The following is a 17,642-nucleotide window of genomic DNA, read 5'->3' on the forward strand; positions in this document are numbered from 1 at the left end:
AAAGATGTGAACTGAAGTCTTCCATGGGGCTTCAGGGAGTTCTGGGCTTCATGCAAAAGGGGCAGGGTTTGGTAGTAAAACGGTATTAAGCCCAAAGGAAAGATGCATGGGGGTAATTTAGTAAGTCCCTTCAAATTTAAGTCAGCGTCAAATTCAATCTGAAGCATCATAGCAGATAGGTACTAAACAGGGAATGATTATTAATATTTGAAAGACATTGGGCACCTTGGTGGCTCAGTCGGTTAAGCGTGTGACTTCCCCTCAGGTCATGATCTTGGGGCTTGTGAGTTTGAGCCCCACATTGGGCTCTGTGCTGATAGCTCAGAACCTGTTGCAGATTCTATGTCTCCCACTCTCTCTGCCCCTCCCCCACTTGCACTCTGGCTCTCCCTCTCTCTCAAAAAGAAGTAAATATTAAAAAATATTAATATTTGAGAGACATACTTGCTTGGAAAACTTAAAAAAAACAGAAGATAGTTGTTGTTTAGCCTCATGTGGTTTTTTGGTCAAGTTAAGGAGGAACACTAGGGACTCTATACATCCTGACTCTTCCATTCCTGGAATTTATGAACACTCAGTGATCGGAACTGGAGTTTTCCTGGTTCTCCTTTGAATCTGTTTTATGCTTCTGCTTTCTTCCTCAAGTTTCTGTCCAGATCCTTCCAGAAGAACCCCAGCCATCTTTGGTGAGTGTGGGTTGGGGTAGAGCATGTCCACTGGAGGTAATGGAGGAACCATCACCAATGTGTAAACACTATTCATGATCTGCAGTCACCCCAGAGACCATTGGCCAGACCACCATTTCCCGAAGCCCAGGTAAAAATATTTCCTTTCCCATGACAACCCTGGAGGGAGAGGAGAAACCCAAAACACAGCTTGCTTTCCTTCCAGCCATTTCATTTGAAATAGTCAGTTTTATATTACTGCTAAGCCATGAAAGTGTTTTTCATTGTGTCACTCTCAATTATTGTACATTTAATAAAGAAAAATGTGTGCTTTTAAAAAAGCCGTGTCACATCTGCAAAGTATTTTTTAATAAAAGTCCCCGTTTCTTCCAACAATTAATGACCCATTTGTTGCCAGCAATTAGATATAGTTTAATGTAGCTTCTCTTTTGTGTGATAATTATACATATATTTTCAAAGTACCTTTCTTGGAGGAGTGGGAAAAAATTACTCTTGTTTGGGGAAAAATGGGGCCGTGTAAATATTTGCTGTAAAATAAGTAAGTGTGAATCAAGGGACTTGAGTTTTGGTATTACTGAGAAATCCATTCAAATATATATCATATATATATATATATATATATATATATATGTGTGTGTGTGTGTGTGTGTGTGTGTATGATATATATATTCATTCAAATTCATTCAAATTAATTCAAATATATATAAATCCTGAGCTCAGTAAAGGTCTGTGTAGGATACTTTAAGTGGTAAATATATATTTGTATTTTGACCTTGTGATCAATTCCAAACTTTACCAGCTATTTTAGTATTTTTTTTCTCAGGCAGCTGCCTGGGAATAACCCTTTTTATAGCTTTCAGATACTGCAGCATCTATAAATAGCCTTGTAGCATTACATTAGGTGAGAGAGAGTCCAATGCTCTATTGCATGAGCAATGTGGAATTTTGAATTAAAAAGTAGTTTAAATGGCATTTTGGTGTTAGTAGTGAAATTAAAAAGCAAGACACAAATCACAGAAGAGGGACAAACAGATGTTTCTCTGATAGTTGGATTCCTTAGAAAATTGACTATAAATTCAGGAAGATAATTATTAGCACTGGATTATATAATCAGTCTGATTTGGCTGGTTATCTACAAAGTCATTAAAAAGTGTCAGAAGAATCAAATGTATATTGTATATCAAATAGAAACTGCTGTTGGTCGTTGGTCTTCATTGAAATCCCTTCTGCATATCTTTTTTTTTTGTTATAACTTAATTAGCAAAGTTAAAATTAAGATGAAACTCCAGTGTGTTTAGATGAAACAATTTCTATGAGAGGACACTTCATTAAAACATTTTAATAATGCAGTAAACTCTTGGTTATCAAAGAAATCTCTTAAAAATGATCTTTTTCAATGAATATAATTATTCAATGTGAAATATTTGTGCTGTTCAAGAAAAATCCAAATACTGCTCCTGCCATGTTACATATGCCAGGCACCTGTTATATGCTCTGCTAACAATCGTCACTTGCTAGTCTTTTTAACAATGCTGTGGCTAGAGTATATTCCACATATGCTTATTGAGTTATTTAGTGTATGCTTGACACTATTCTAGGCTCTGTGGAAACAGTAGTGAATGAGACAAAGTACCTATTCTCATGAAGCTCACACTCTGAGGCCAGGCAAGGAAACTAATAAACGATACAGATGTTTAGGTATTCACAGAGTTGTGCAATCATCATCGGCATCAATTTTAGAACATTTTCATCAGCCCAAAATGAAACTCTATACTTTCTAACTGTTGCCCCCAATTCTCTCATTCCACCCCCCCCCACCCCCATCCCCATCCCTAGACAACCAGTGTAATACCCTTCTGTCTCTATAAATTTACCTACACTGGACATTTCATAAAAATGGAATCCTACAGTAGGTGGTCATTTGTGACTGGCTTCTTGCGCTTAGCATAAGGTTTTTAAGGTTTATTCCTGTGGTAGCATGTATCGATGCTTTTTGTTGATGAATGATATTCCATTAAATAGAGTTTATTTACCCATTCATTAGCTGTTGGACACTTGTGCTGAATCCACTTTTTGGCTACTACGAATTATGCTGCTATGAAAATTCATGTACAAATTTTTATGTGGACATAGGTCCTCATTTCTATTGGGTATACACCCTGGAATAGAGTTACTGGTAGATGGTAATTCTTTATTTAATCTTTTGAGGAAATTCCGGACTGGTTTTCAAAATTGCTGCATCATATTACATTCTCACTTGCAGTGTATGAAGATGTCAGTTTCTCTACATCCTTCCCAGTACATATTATTATCTGTTGTTCTTTTTCTTTCATTATAGCTATGCTAGTGAGTATAAAGTGGTAGCTGGTTGTGGTTTTGACTTGAATTCCCTTGATAAGTAATGTTTTCAAATATCTTTTCATGTGCTTAGTGTTTATATATATATATATATATATTTTTTTTTTTTTGACAAGACCATTTGCCTACTTTTTAATTAAATTTATTAGTTGAGAAAGAGAGAGAGAGAGAGCGTGCGCAGGAGAGGGGCAGCAGGAGAGGAAGAGAGAGAATCCCAAGCAGGCTCTCACAAACTATGAAATCAAGAATCAGACATTTCACTGACTGAGCCACCCAGGTGCCCCATTTGCCTATTTTTAAATTAAGTAATTCGGCATTTTTCCATCTGCATATATGTATTCTTGATTTTATATATATTCTAGATATGACTTTTATCCAGTATATGATTTGCAAATATTTTCTCCCTTTCAGTGTGTTGTCTCTTTACTATCTTGATGATATCCTCTGAAACACAAAAGTTTTTAATTTTCACGAAATCCGATTTATCTATTTTGTATTTGGTTGCTTTGCTTTTTGGTGTCATATATTAGAAGCCATTGACCAGTCCAAGGTCACAGAGATCTACTCCTATGTTTTCTTTGAAGACATGTATAGATTTAGCTCTTCCCTTTAGGTCTTTCATTCCTTTTGAATAAATGTATACATATGGTGTGTGGTAGGGGTAATGTGCTATTTCCTCCCAGGAATGAACAAACTTTCTTTTGATAGAAATGGTTTCAGAAAAATAGTGTTGACTTATCAAAAACTATTTATGCTTACGCCAGGCACTTTTCCAGGAGTAACATAGAACAATCTTCAGCTTTCAACGGGGTGCATTGTACATTGACGGATGTAAACAAATGAATATAACAAAGTTAAGTCATGAAAGAACTATGAAAACTACGGAATGATGAAAGGGAATGGAGAGGCGTGAAGATACTATTTTTATATTGAGCTCTCAGAGAGGACCTCTTGCATAAGGTGATATTTGAGCAGAGATTTGAAAAAAGTGCCAGAGTAAGCCCTGAATATATCTGATTATATAAAAGCACCTCAGGCAGAATTGAACAGCATGTACAAGGGTCCTGAGGTGGGTGCATGCCAGATGTGTCTGAGGGATGGTGTAACTGGAAAGAGGAGAGGACTGATAGGCACGGAGAACTGAGGGATATATATATATATATATATATATATATATATATATATATATAATGTGTGTATACATACATATATATGAAAATTATTCATATATATGAATATATGAATATTATTCTGGTGCACCAGAACACTTGAGGCCTCATGGATCATGGTGGAGACATTGGATGTAACACTGATTGGGACTGGAAGACACTGGAGGCTTTTGAGCAAAGGGGTCAGGTGACTGGATGATTTATGCTTTACAAGGATCACCTCGATTCAGGTCAGAGGTTAATTTGAAACCAATTGGAAAGCAATAATTTGTGCTAGAGAGAATGGAGGCTTGGCTCAAGGTGGTAGTGCTGGAGATGGTCAGACACGAGGCATATTTGGGAGATATAACCAACAGACAGATACTGTGAGAAAAAGAGAGATGTTAAGGAGCATTGAAGGATTTTGGCTTGGGCAACTGGAAGTATGAGTTGCCATTAATGAAGATGGGGTAGACTGTCGGATACGCTTATCTTAGGAAACAGGTAAAGTTCAACTTGGAGCTTACTGAAATTGAGATGCATATTAGACAACCATGTGAAAACAAGTGAGTAGTTTGATATAATTCTGGGTATGAGGAGAAGGGTCTGACCCAAATGTAGAAATTTGGAGAAATGTAGAGTTGGTGTTTTCAACCTAGGGATTGGATGATGTCATTTAGGGTGTGAGAAGGAAAGAGAGGGAGGAGGCATAAGAAGTGATTCCAGTGGTCCACTTCTAAGTGGAAGGAGGAAAAAAAAAACTGGCAAAGAAGTCCAAGAAGATGTGAGAAGTCAGCTAGGAGAACCCAGAGAGGGTGGTGCCATGATTGGAATGGGATCAAGAGGAAATTGGAGGGAAAGGACGAGAGACAGTAGGATGACTGTAAGTTATTTAGATTCAACAAATAGTGGGCACTTCCTATATCCCAGCAGTTGTTTTAGAGATAGTTCAGTTGAAGAAAAGAGACCCAAATCTAACCTTTGTGGGTCTGACATTCTAACAGGGAGACACAGACTGTGGCTGGTAAGTATGTGAATTGCACAATCCATGAAGCAAATTCCTGCAGGAAAATTAATAAAGTAAGGAGTGCACATCTTTCACCTACACAATGGAAAGAATTGAGTATCCTTCACCTAAGATGGAGAGACTGTGGGTAAAACATTTGGAGGGGGAGAAGTTACTTAGTATCTTTGTTTGCTCAATTACTATCTGTAAAACACTAAAGTAATACGTTTTCAGGAAATTTCCACTTACTAAAAAAATATTTAGCAGTGACAATCCACTGAAGTTTAATGTTTCTTATGGCCTTCCAAATTCCATGATTTTTAATGTTAATGTGGTATTGTCTTGCTCCTACAAAAAAAAATGGAGATTTCCCTTTTTTTTTTTTTTTGAGAGACAGAGTAGGGGAGAGGTACAGAGGAGAGAGAGAGAGAGAGAGAGAGGGAGAGAGAGAGAATCTTAATCAGGGCTCAATCCCACTACCCTGAGATCATGACCTGAGCTGAAATCAAGGGTCAGATGCTCAATCGACTGAGCCACCCAGGAGCCACCAGAGATTTCAATTTTCATAACAAATCTTTGACATTAGTTAGTAAATGTTTTCTATTAAAGAAATCATAGAATATGCTTTTAATAGCTCTTTTCTGAGCTCCTCAATTTGGATTCTGAATAAACAGGCATCTACTGTGTATTCATAACTCATGTTTGTGAATGATTAACGCTCTCAAGAAGCAAACACCTTTGGTTTGGGAAAGTCAAATAAGGCTTTTAAATATTTAAGCTCTATGGTTTTCTACTAAATATAAAATTTGCATAACAGAAAAGATCTTGTCTGTCATATTTTCCACATACAACTCATGATTGTGTGGTATATTATATATCGACCCCAGTTATATACCCATGCGTTTATCAGCTGAAATAAAACCACTTCCGGTGTCTTTCCTTTTTTTCAACCAAAGTGATTCTATGGGTGAGAAACACATTTGACCTGCAGCTCAAATAGCACACTCATTGAAGCATGGCCTGAGTCCCCAGGAAGTCGGTTGCTCATTGAGCTGTTCTGTCCTAGTAGTTGGTTTATATCTTGATTATGAGCATTATCGCCTTGTATTTATTTCCCTCTTTTTTTTTTTTTTTTTGCACAATTGAAATTCATTGTGTTTCAGTTATATGCTTGTTTCTGTTCCCTTGGGGCTGTCAGGTGCCTCTTGAGGACAGAGGGCACCCAGAGTCTTAATGGTTCCTATTGTATGGAAGATGTCCACTAGAGGAATGAAGATATCCACCAATAAGCAAACGCTTCCATATACTTTTACCATACATAAATGCTGTATCTGAACTCTCTCCTTGAGAAGTTAAGCGACAGCCCAAAAGCAGCCTCTCTCCTCTTCTTCACTGAAGCCAAATCCCAGACTTTGGTGGGGGGGTGGGGCGCCTAGCGTGTTCTTCCATGGCCTGCTAAGTAGCTGAGACACCAAAGAGAGCCCAGGTGCAAAAATGACCCCACCTCGTAGTCCCCTCTCAGAATTAGTCTTTCTTGCTGTAAGAGTCAAAGTTTTTTGGTGAGCTTCAACTTGAAGTTACCGTTTTTATAAAGTAATGGGCTTAGTTTTTCAGATACTATACCTAACCTAATGCACACAAATAGGTTATATCGTTTTCTGGTTACTCTAGCTGCCCCCACCCCCACCAAAAAAAAGAAAAATTCTGGGTGGTGGACTAAAGTTATAAAGGTTTCCTGGCACTGTAAAGGGCAGCCTTTAGTGGGACAAGTAGATCTGTATAGATCTCTCTCATCTGATGTCACTCACGCTATCAGCGTTTTGAAGAATGCCTATTTAGGGCAAGGGAGAATGCGGCTACCTAAGTATTTGCGGGGGGCGCAAAGCTAATCCAAAAAAAATCCCACTGGTCTAGGCTTTCTCCATTGCTTTGTGGGAACCAGGGAATTCTCTAGTAGCCATAGTTAAGGGTCACTTTAGCAATTGGAAACAATGATCAAGCAGCAAATTGTTGGCAGGGGAAATCCAGACAGAAGGTTGCTTAAATTGATGGCTTCTGTGGAGGCCAAGGGAATTTGAAACAGAATTTGCCTGGGAGTTTGCTTGGCCAAATCACCTTTACAAAGAACTGTGATGCCCAAACAATGCGTGTACCCCAGATCACATTCAGAAAGCTGGAATCAAGAGCTCCTAAATGAATCAAAATTATTCTAGAGGGATGAAATGACCATCTTCCCCAAAGAGGCTTCTCCAATTTATTGTCCCCATTTGCTCTAAAAGTATCATTATTCTCCCACTATCCAAGGAATTCATTATCTGGTGTTATCAGGTGCTAATCAACTTCGGAGGATCTTACATACGATTTACATGAATTTAAATTTTGACTGCAATTGTTTACGACCTCCTTCATTAAACTCGCTGGACGTGTCCACCAATCTGACTCAGATTAAAGATGGATGAATCCAGCTGGATATACATATTTACCCTGAAAAGATTCGGACGATATGGAGACAGTCCTTACCCTTCTCAGTCCTTACGGTGCTCTGCTGGAGTTTAATTGTCAGGGGTATAACTTTCTCTTCAGGCTACTCCCAGGACCTACTTTGTTGTAAAAGCACAACACGTATTTGGGGACTAAATGAGATTTAACAAACGCACCAAAAACCTCTGAGCATTTTTGCCTTTTAAAGAAGGCAGTCTTGGTGTGAAAGAGAAACTGAAGTCTGATTTCGTGTTACAAAGGAGCGAGCTTGAACCGGCTGTGTTACCTACTATTCTTGCATCTTTAGGAAAACACTTCTGTCCTAGAAGACCCAGCTTGTGTATCTGTAGACTAAAGGTGACGATACCTTTCTCTTTTTTTTAAGTTTATTTTAGAGAGTGTGTGCATGAGAGCACACGCGTGCGAGTGGGGGAGGGGCAGAGACAGAGGGAGAGAGAGAATCCCAAGCAGGCTGTGCACGCTGTCAGCACAGAGCCCTGTGCATGGCTCGCTTCCACGCACCATGAGATCATGATCTGAGCTGAAGTCAAGAATCGGATGCTTAACCCTCTGAGTCACCCCGGTGCCCCCGGTGATACTTTTCTTCTAAGGCATCCGTAGTGGCCAGAGGTTTACTATCGCATGATGGAGTCAGTACGGTATTTGGAACATTCTTGGTAATCATAAAATTATTTATCACGTCCACGTGTATCCTGGATAAAATATGTTCATTGGGAGTGCAGCCGGGGCAATGCCAGTCTCTTCCTGCCCACAGGACCTCATCACACCCTTGCTGAGTCACCATAACTGAGCTCCAGACTTCGCCACGGTCGTCCCCTCAACTTCCCGACAGCCAGTCACACCAGTGAAGCTTGAGGGGAAAGCAGTGTGGACACATCATACAGGGACCCTTCCAATGGATACTTCCAGGTCCACTGGCTGGATGAGGAGTCGTGGTGGCCTGTCTTTAGGCGATGTTATCACATGCAACAAAAATGGTGTGCCTATGGTCCACAAAAACAATAAATTAAGGAGGAGAGGACGAGGGTGGAAGACGTAGAAGGTTTCAATGCTGTGCCTGTGTCCTTCTCACTGTTCTTTTTTTTGAAAAAGACTGTGTGCCAACAGGGAAGGGGGAGGAAGAGAGGGAGAGAGAGGTTCCCAAGCAGGCTCCACGCTGTCAGCGCACAGCCTGAGGCGGGGCTCATACTCAAGAACCGTGGGCTCATGACCTAAGCCCAAGTCAAGAGTCAGACGCGTAACTGACTGAGCCACACAGACACCCCGCTTCCTGCTTCTCACTAGTCTTTAACAGGTCCTGTTAAAGGAATAGCATTTACTTCTCATACGTGTAGCATCATTTTCGAAGTGCCAAGTCGATTATTTTGTTTTATTTAGAAAAGGATACTTTGGAATACAAAGGTGCTGTCAACTTTTATAGATGACAATAGTAAGCTATAAGATCAATAAAAGTAACACTAATTGAGAGCTGGTAGTGGGCAGACATGGGGGGGGAGGGGAGCATGGTACATGTACCATTTGATCTAGACTTTATTCCCCAGTGATGTTTGAGAAGATTCCAGATGTCGGAAGAAACCATCCACTCCTAGTGTTTCCATAGAGAGAAGGGAGTTGTTGTTTCACTTGCCCGAAGAGAAAAATACAGAACGAAAACTTCCAGCTGAAATCTGTTCTGACTGCACTCCTTTCCGGTTGCATGAGAATGACTTTAGGTGAACAGTGCATTCGAGAAAACGAAACGAGCTGAGTGTGGTGGGTTCCATGTAGCCTGCTCTCTTGGAGGTACCTGTCCATCAAACAAGTGCCTTGAGGCCTGTGCTAGGCCCTTGGTAAGCTTAGAAGAATAGGCTTTGCCCATGTGGGGCTATGATCAGATGGTAAAATGTCCAAACTGGAGAGGGCAGAGCATAACTAAGCCAAATGCTTAAATCAGTTTGGTAGTAATATAGCTGATATTTCCTTTTCTGTCTCCCGTGTCTTAAGTCTTAGTGCATTCCAAACCAGGAGGGAAGGAAGGTAGAATTTATTTATACTTGCCACTTCAAACCCCCAAACCGAAATTTAAACGGGACAATCAAACATCGAATAACCAACTTTGCATTAAGAACGCACTCAATGAATCTGTAGAGGGATGTATAGCCCTTGTTCAAGAATGAGACAAATAATTTGGAGCAGCCTCAAGGAAGTAGACTTTATGAACATTTGGTCTTCAGAATACTTTCGCTTTGAAGGCAGAGAACAGATAGCTTGAAGTAGCAAGGCATCACCAAAGATTTGCCTGAGTTTAAATGCTCTGAGTCCACTCACCCCACAAAACAAAAAAGCAATCATGACTTCTAACACACACACATTATTCCCATAGGAGAACAAAATGGGACTTTTCTTAGCAGAATCCTACCAATTCATCATCTAACCTGAATCTCACATTTATTCCAGAACACCGTCTCCTTCTGGATGGCAATAACTTTTCTTACCATTTCAACGTGGAATTTGTAAACTATTTGCAACATAAAAATATTCAGCTCATCAACCCATTTTTTTTTAAATGTTTATTTTTGAGACAGAGAGAGACAGAGCATGAGCGGGGCAGGGGCAGAGAGAGAGAGGGAGACACAGAATCTGAAGCAGGCTCCAGGCTCTGAGCTGTCAGCACAGAGCCCGACGTGGGGCTTGAACTCATGGACGGTGAGATCATGACCTGAGCCGAAGTCAGACGCTTAACTGACTGAGCCACCCAGGCACCCCTCAGGTCATCAACCTCTTTAGATAAAGTGGAGGACAGTAATAGAGTATGAGTTTTTTTTTTTTTTTTTTTTTTTATCAAACATCTATTGTTCATCTCAATAAGATTGTGTCCCGTGTCCTACAAATGTTTGATTTCTCTGAGTGACACACAGAAGAATCCCAATTATGCACTTGGGAGGGAAGAAATGAATTGAAGTCTAATTGTCCAATTCTGAGACACATACACATTTCACATTCATATGAATAAAAAAACACGTTTTATTTGTACAAACGCAGTGCATTTTAGAACTCACGCAGGTAACTTTTACAGGCGCTCCTAGGGGGCAAGAGTGCACCGACATTGGCCACTCTGGGTGCTCCAGTCACCTTGATCTCTTCGCGGAGTTACACCCACGTTTTTATGGGGATACCATCACGGGACTCCAAGGTGGAGTAAATCCAACCAGACTCGTGCTGCTGGGCAATAAGACGTTGTGCAGATTTCCCCCCTTTTCTCTGAGACTATAAAAGGAGGGTTAGATTAAGTCTGAGAGCACAAGGAAACTTCCTCGGGAAGTCAAGTTTTCTCTACAGCGGTGAAAAGTATGCGGCTCGGAAGAGTCAAAGAGAGAGCCCCTCTCACCCCAAAGTCAATAGGAAATTCAAGTCCATTGACACTGCTATTGGCAGAGGGAGATCCCAGATGACTGACATAAATTGCTCTCTGAGAAGGGCTAGAAGGAAATGTCATTTCCAAAATTAAATAGCTCACATGTCCGTGGTCGGGGGAGGGGTGGGGTGGCCGAAGGACCACCGCACAGCAGGGAGCTCGCTTGGCATTTAGCTCAGTTACACCAATGCACTGAAAAAGGAAAAGGAAGAAAAGGACGACAAGGGATGCCATTGCTTGGAAAACCAAAACCCTCACTCCACACCAACCAGACAGAAGGAAGGACAAGCCCTGTCCACACCTTGCCTGGCTTTCTATCATATTTGCAGCTCTACACAAAGGAACGAGTGGAGGCATTTTTCTGATGAATCATCTGATGTGACAAGAAAGTAAAGCAGGAGCCCCTTCTCAGGATCTCTGCTGGGGAGCAGCGATTCCCCGGGCTTGCAACACCTCTGAGAAGGAAAGAGGAAGGAAGGGAATGCAGAAAGTTAGCTCTCTGATGAAAGATCTCTCAGCGTAGCACTTGCCGACTTTTCATCCTGTCTTACAAGGTATTAGGGAGAAGGAAAACAAGGGCAGCTTTCAGAGGTGGGATTTGGCAACTGCGAAGTCAGTGTTAACTGGCCCGAGATGTGAACTTTGTTCTTTGTTTGCATGCTAATTACATTGTGTCGACAGAAGCAATTGCTGCCCCAGAAAATATAACGGTGATTTATTGATGATAGTCTGAACCTGTGTCTTTGAAGAGTGAGAAAGGCTGTAACAAATTGCTAATAACATTTAGGCTCATGGAAGGAAGGTTTTCCAAGGCGAGATATCGTTGGAATAATTTCGCAGATGTTCCGGGGAGTCGAACGGCGGTATACTCTTTATATAGGTGTTTTGTCCTTCTGGTTCGTTCTATGTATTGCTAGAGAAAGTTGTACCAGCTAGCAATTCCAAAGACCTAATTTCCACATCTCTGCATTTTGCCTAGACTGACACTCTTCAAAACTGTTAAGTAAATTTTCTGGTTATCTATGCCTGTGTAGCCAATTATCCCAGAACTCAGTCCTTAAGAATAACCATTTATTACACTGGAAGATTCTGTGGGTCAGGAATTCAAAGTGGATATAAGGGGTGTTTGTCTTTATGTCTTCTGGGCCTCAGCTGGGAGGACTTGAAACTTGTTTTTCTCTCTTCTTTCGCTTATAACTCCTTGTAATTTTAAAGGGCACGCACATGTGATTTTTTGTGACAGGATGGTCAAATACATTTTCTCATCCCTTTTGTTTTAAAATTGGAAGTAGGACCACTCAAAGGCGGTAAGATTTTAAGTGCGAAGATGGAGGTTTTGCCATTCTTTCTGAGGCTTCAGAATGGGAGAGTCAGACGTTAAATGCCTGACGTTACCTTGGGAACGCGTGCACAGAGAGGCCACGGCAGAGTTTACCTCTGGAGTGGAGCTCAGAGGGTCAGGGGCAGGAACTGGGAAGGAACTTGATGTTTCCTGTACTGGAACCCCTATCTTCTCTGGTCTGGCTGTGGAGAATACCATGAAGAGCTTTTGGTTTTGAAAGAATTCAAAAAGGTACCGTCTGAAAAGGCTGCATAGCTAGGACTCCGACCATGGAGCGTTTTGGAAAAGGCAGAACTCACTTCAGATTGGTGGTTGCCAGGGGTTGGGAGGAAGGAGGGAGCCTCGAGTTTTAGGGGAGTGAAGCTACTTCGTACGATGCTATCATGACACCTGCTATCACACATGTAATTGTATACACGCACGTATGATACACGTGCATTTTGCGTTTGTCCAAACCCAGGGAACGTACAACAGCAAGAGTGAACTGTCACGTGAACTATGGGCTCTGGGTGATACTGATGTGTCAGTGTAGGTTCATCGATTGTAACAAGTGCACCACTCCTGTGCGGGATGCTGAGAGCTGGGGAGGCCGGGCGTGCGTGAGGACGAGGGGTAAATGGGAACTCTCTGTTCAGTTTTGCTGTGAACCTAACTAACTAGTTTTGTTAGTCTAAAAAAAAAAAAAAGAAAGTTCGTTATTATTTATAAAAGGGCACATCCGGTAAATTTGCTTGAATGTACAATTTGAGACATAAAACTTTGGTACTCCACCACAGGAGTTTTCTTTGGGTAGATCTGCTGTTAAGGTAGGGGTCCGGTTCCCGAAAATAGTCCGGCAAGTATATCTCTCTTGCGAAAAGTCTGCAAACTCATGAGAGGAAAGGCAATCAATCCCTCTCCAGGTGCACTGTGTGAGTGGAGAACATAATATAATGCCAGCAGATACGACCGTCTGCCAAGAAAAGTTGGACTGTAGCCGTTTAAACAGTTAAGAGGTGCTCACGTTTAAAGCAAGCTGGGCAATTATTCAGTTTGACTGGAGCTGGATCGGCTCCATTTGGAGCCTTGGTTTGGGGCATCCCGCCTTTCACAGACAGAACAAATTAGAGGGAGCTCTGAAGGGAGCATCAGAAATGATAAAAGGTTTAGAAAATGTGACCCGGGAGAAAAGGTTAAGAGAACTGGACACATTGAATCTGCAGAAAAGAAGAGCTGAGGGAGACATAATAACTATTTTACTCCGACATAAAGGGATATTATAAAGAGGATGGGGACCAATTATTCTCATTAGTCAATGGGGACAAAACAAGAAGTAATAGGCTTACACTGTGGCAGGGCAGATTCAGGTTAAATATCAGGATGAGATTTCACACTATCAGAAGTTGGAGAAGATGAGGGAGGGCTTACGTAGGCTCCTTCTGCTGAGAAATGGCTGAGGTTGAATTTAATGGGTGATTAATTGGGGTAGACTGGGGATTTTCAGATCGAGTCCTCTCTGATACGCATAGCTTGGTGTCTCAGTGAACCCCTCTCCCCTCACATAACAGATTTGGGGATCGACGCGAGTGGGAACAGATATATATGTCTCAGGGCTTCCCATTCTGCATCTTTACATTATAGTGTCAGGAGAAGGAACACTCTTCTTAAATTAACGTCAAAATACATTTATTACATCTGTTATTAGCGAGTGCACAGTGTACTACTCCATAAGTCGTGAAATGTACAACTTCCATCAACCTTTGAAATGTTTTACAGAAACATAACACTCAATAATGTCTAAACAAGTGTGTGACAAGAACATTGAAACATGCTTTCTATAAGGAATAAAATCGTCTTGCTGGTGGGTTCTCTCTCTCTCTCTCTCTCCCCCTCTGTCTGTCATTTCCTGGTTTCAATCAGGCTTTAGAAAACCCTTAGCACCTGAACCAAAGGGACGTAGAGCCGCAAACACTCACCCCCTACTGTGGCTTATTGGAATTTTATCTGCCTAAAGATTGGGCAAAGTTTACCTCATTATTTCTCCACTCTCTTATTGGTCACAAAGTTTGTAGCCCTTGATACATCTTTTCATGGAGCCATTAAGTGAAACAGCCAGTAATGAGTATCTTCATAATGACCCATTTAGTTCCTTCCACTGGAAGGGTTGCATATTACTTCTGCAACACTTCACCTACTCCATTCAGGAAACCAGCAACCCTGGTTAGTTGCCATTACAAACTTAACTTCTCTTGAAATCACTGGTGCTACAAAATGTTCTTTTAACCTCCCATAATCTTGAGTTTTTAGATATGCAATATCTTGTCTATTGTGAAATCAGCGAAATGGTTTTAGAGATCCCTGGGGTTTGCATACATTTGTATTTATCCCAAACTCTTTCAACTGCCAGTTGTTCATTAAAATAAAGTAAATTGGAACCGTTCATAAGAAATAAAAGCACTTTAATACTACACTATGCCGATCTTACCGGGATATCTTTGTGAAAATAGCCTCCTTTAAAATAATTCAAGATTTTCTAAAATTGATTGTTTAAAGACAAGCTTTCGTTTATTTGGAAGTATTGATACTCCCCCCGACATGCTTACATATCCTGGTAAATAGAGCCTAAATTACCACTCAGGCCTTGAAGATGGTCAAGATCATTTCCCCACCACCGAGCACAAATCTTTCTGTAAACTCGTGTTTTTGAGTGAACACAACAGAGGAAATAGACTTTAAACAATTCAATGTTGTATTTCTTGGCTTTGTATGTATTTTCAATATATGTTAATGAATGATGGGTTTTGTATTCTTTTTTTTTCTTCCGGATTTTGTATTCTTAAAATAAATAAGTCCTTAAGAACAAAGTGGAATCTGATTTTACTAGATAGTCACTACACATTCATAATTTAACATTCTAACTGTCTTTGCAATTCTGAGACCGAAATCACAAGATATTTAAATTTAAAAAAGTTATTTTATTTTATTTTTATTTTTGAGACAGAGAGAGACTGTGCATGAACAGGGGAGGGGCAGAGAGAGAGGGAGACACAGAATCTGAAAAAGGCTCCAGGCTCTGAGCTGTCAGCACAGAGCCCGAGGCAGGGCTCAAACTCACGGACTTCGAGATCATGGCCTGAGCTGAAGTCTGGAGCTTAACTGACTGAGCCACCCAGGCGCCCCCAAAAAAGTTTTTTTTAACATACATTTATTTTTGAGAGACAGAGTGAGACTGAGCACGAGTGGGGGAGGGGCAGAGAGAGAGGCAGACACAGAATCTGAAGCAGGGTCCAGGCTCTGAGCTGTCAGCACAAGAGCCCGACGCGGGGCTGGAGCTCACAAATGGTAAGATCATGACCTGAGCGGAAGTCGGACGCTTAACCGATAGAGCCACCCAGGCGCCCCTGATACTTAGATCTTTAAAAGGACATTTCAGACAGTCTGTGGAAGTGACTCAGGGCACTGCACGTGAAATAAAGAGTTTCTAATTTCTGATTTATAAACTCAGCCAAGCCCAAATCCTTTGCACCTTTTCGGAATTATAACCACGCTCTACCTCCCGTTCTCACCGATGCCAAGACGCCTTCTAACTTGGAAAACCACCATCCGCGTTCCCTGTTTAAAAACTCTCTTGACTCTGCGTTGTCTACCCAGAAAAGTCCAACCTCTTGCAGCTTCTCACTCTGGTCAACCTTTTTCTTTCCATTACACAAACAATTAAAGTTTTCCTTTCCATGGTACAAAAGTTTGTGTTTGGAAAGCACTGAAAGCATAAGGATTCCAAAAAAACAACAACCAAACTTCATCCCCAGCAATTTTCAATCCACCAAAAATGTCTGTGTTTTCTGTGGTCTATCCTTTACCGGTAATGATTTCTGCCCGAAAGGGCTTCCTCCTACCCAGCCACTTGGAGACGGACGTTTCAGCCTTTAAGATTCGGGTGACATGTCGGCAATGCTTTCTACGGCCCCTGACCCTTGGATGTAAAATCTCATCTGTTGTAGGTATTTTGTTTTAAATACTTGTTACTCCTTGGGGCGCCTGGGTGGCGCAGTCGGTTAAGCGTCCAACTTCAGCCAGGTCACGATCTCGCGGTCCGTGAGTTCGAACCCCGCGTCAGGCTCTGGGCTGATGGCTCGGAGCCTGGAGCTTGTTTCCGATTCTGTGTCTCCTTCTCTCTCTCTGCCCCTCCCCCGTTCATGCTCTGTCTCTCTCTGTCCCAAAAATAAATAAAAAATGTTGAAAAAAAAATTAAAAAATAAAAATAAATAAATACTTGTTACTCCTTCCCGTAGGACGGATGGCTGCTGCAAATCAAGCACAGTCACGCCTTTTTATATCCTTGGCACTCAGGACCGTGCCTGCATCAGCTAGGGTCAGTGAATTTTTGGTAAATAAGAAAATGAATCTTATTCTCCCGGTCGCCACAGAGTCCAGTCCACCCACAGCCATCCGTACCCTGCACACCCTTATGATGAGCAGGGAAAACTGTCTGTTCCTTAGATCTGGGTGAAAAAAAGTAGCGTGCCTCACTCGAGCTGGCTCGCCTCTTGATCTTGCTATTTAAGTCGGGTTTCTCTGACACCGAGCGTGGGTTTATAATACCCATCGAGTTACTGCATCACCTGTTTAAAAGAAAATCATTGCTATGTGTTAGCATAGCTAACGGCTGTCAATTAAAAAATAGTCGTGTTTAAAGCGACCACGCTGCCAGCTTGAAGTGTCTGCTAAGCCACGGATTCTAATTTTTTCAAACTAAGTTTTGTTAAGTGATCTGCTTACAAATCAATACCCTCCAGAAATGATGTGGCTACTCTCGCTGTCTAGGTAGCCAGACGTGGCCAGTGCCCATTTCTGTGCCAGCTATAAATCCTCTCACACCACAAAGTCGGAAGCTGGCGTAGCTCATTTGTGATGCTACACTTGTGTTCCATGGCAAGATTGATTCCCTGAATTCAAAGAATTCTAGCAAATGAATGATTAGGAATACATAATTTTAGGTGACAGCCATGGGTCTGCAGTAGAATAATTTGATATTTGAACTGAACACTTATCAGGAGGAGTATTATTGTGATGTGATTTGAACGACAGTAGGCTCAAAAAGAAAAAAAGGGAGGGGGGGATCATCTGGGAACCTTGAAAAAACCACTTCTTGCTGTAGATTGCTTGTTTCAACCCTGCCTTGAAACTGTTACCGTGGGCTAAGCTTAGAATGAGAAACAAACAAAAA

Source organism: Panthera pardus, unplaced genomic scaffold (genome assembly GCF_024362965.1).
Source record: "Panthera pardus isolate Hobbes unplaced genomic scaffold, ASM2436296v1 HiC_scaffold_25, whole genome shotgun sequence".
Taxonomy (NCBI): domain Eukaryota; kingdom Metazoa; phylum Chordata; class Mammalia; order Carnivora; family Felidae; genus Panthera; species Panthera pardus.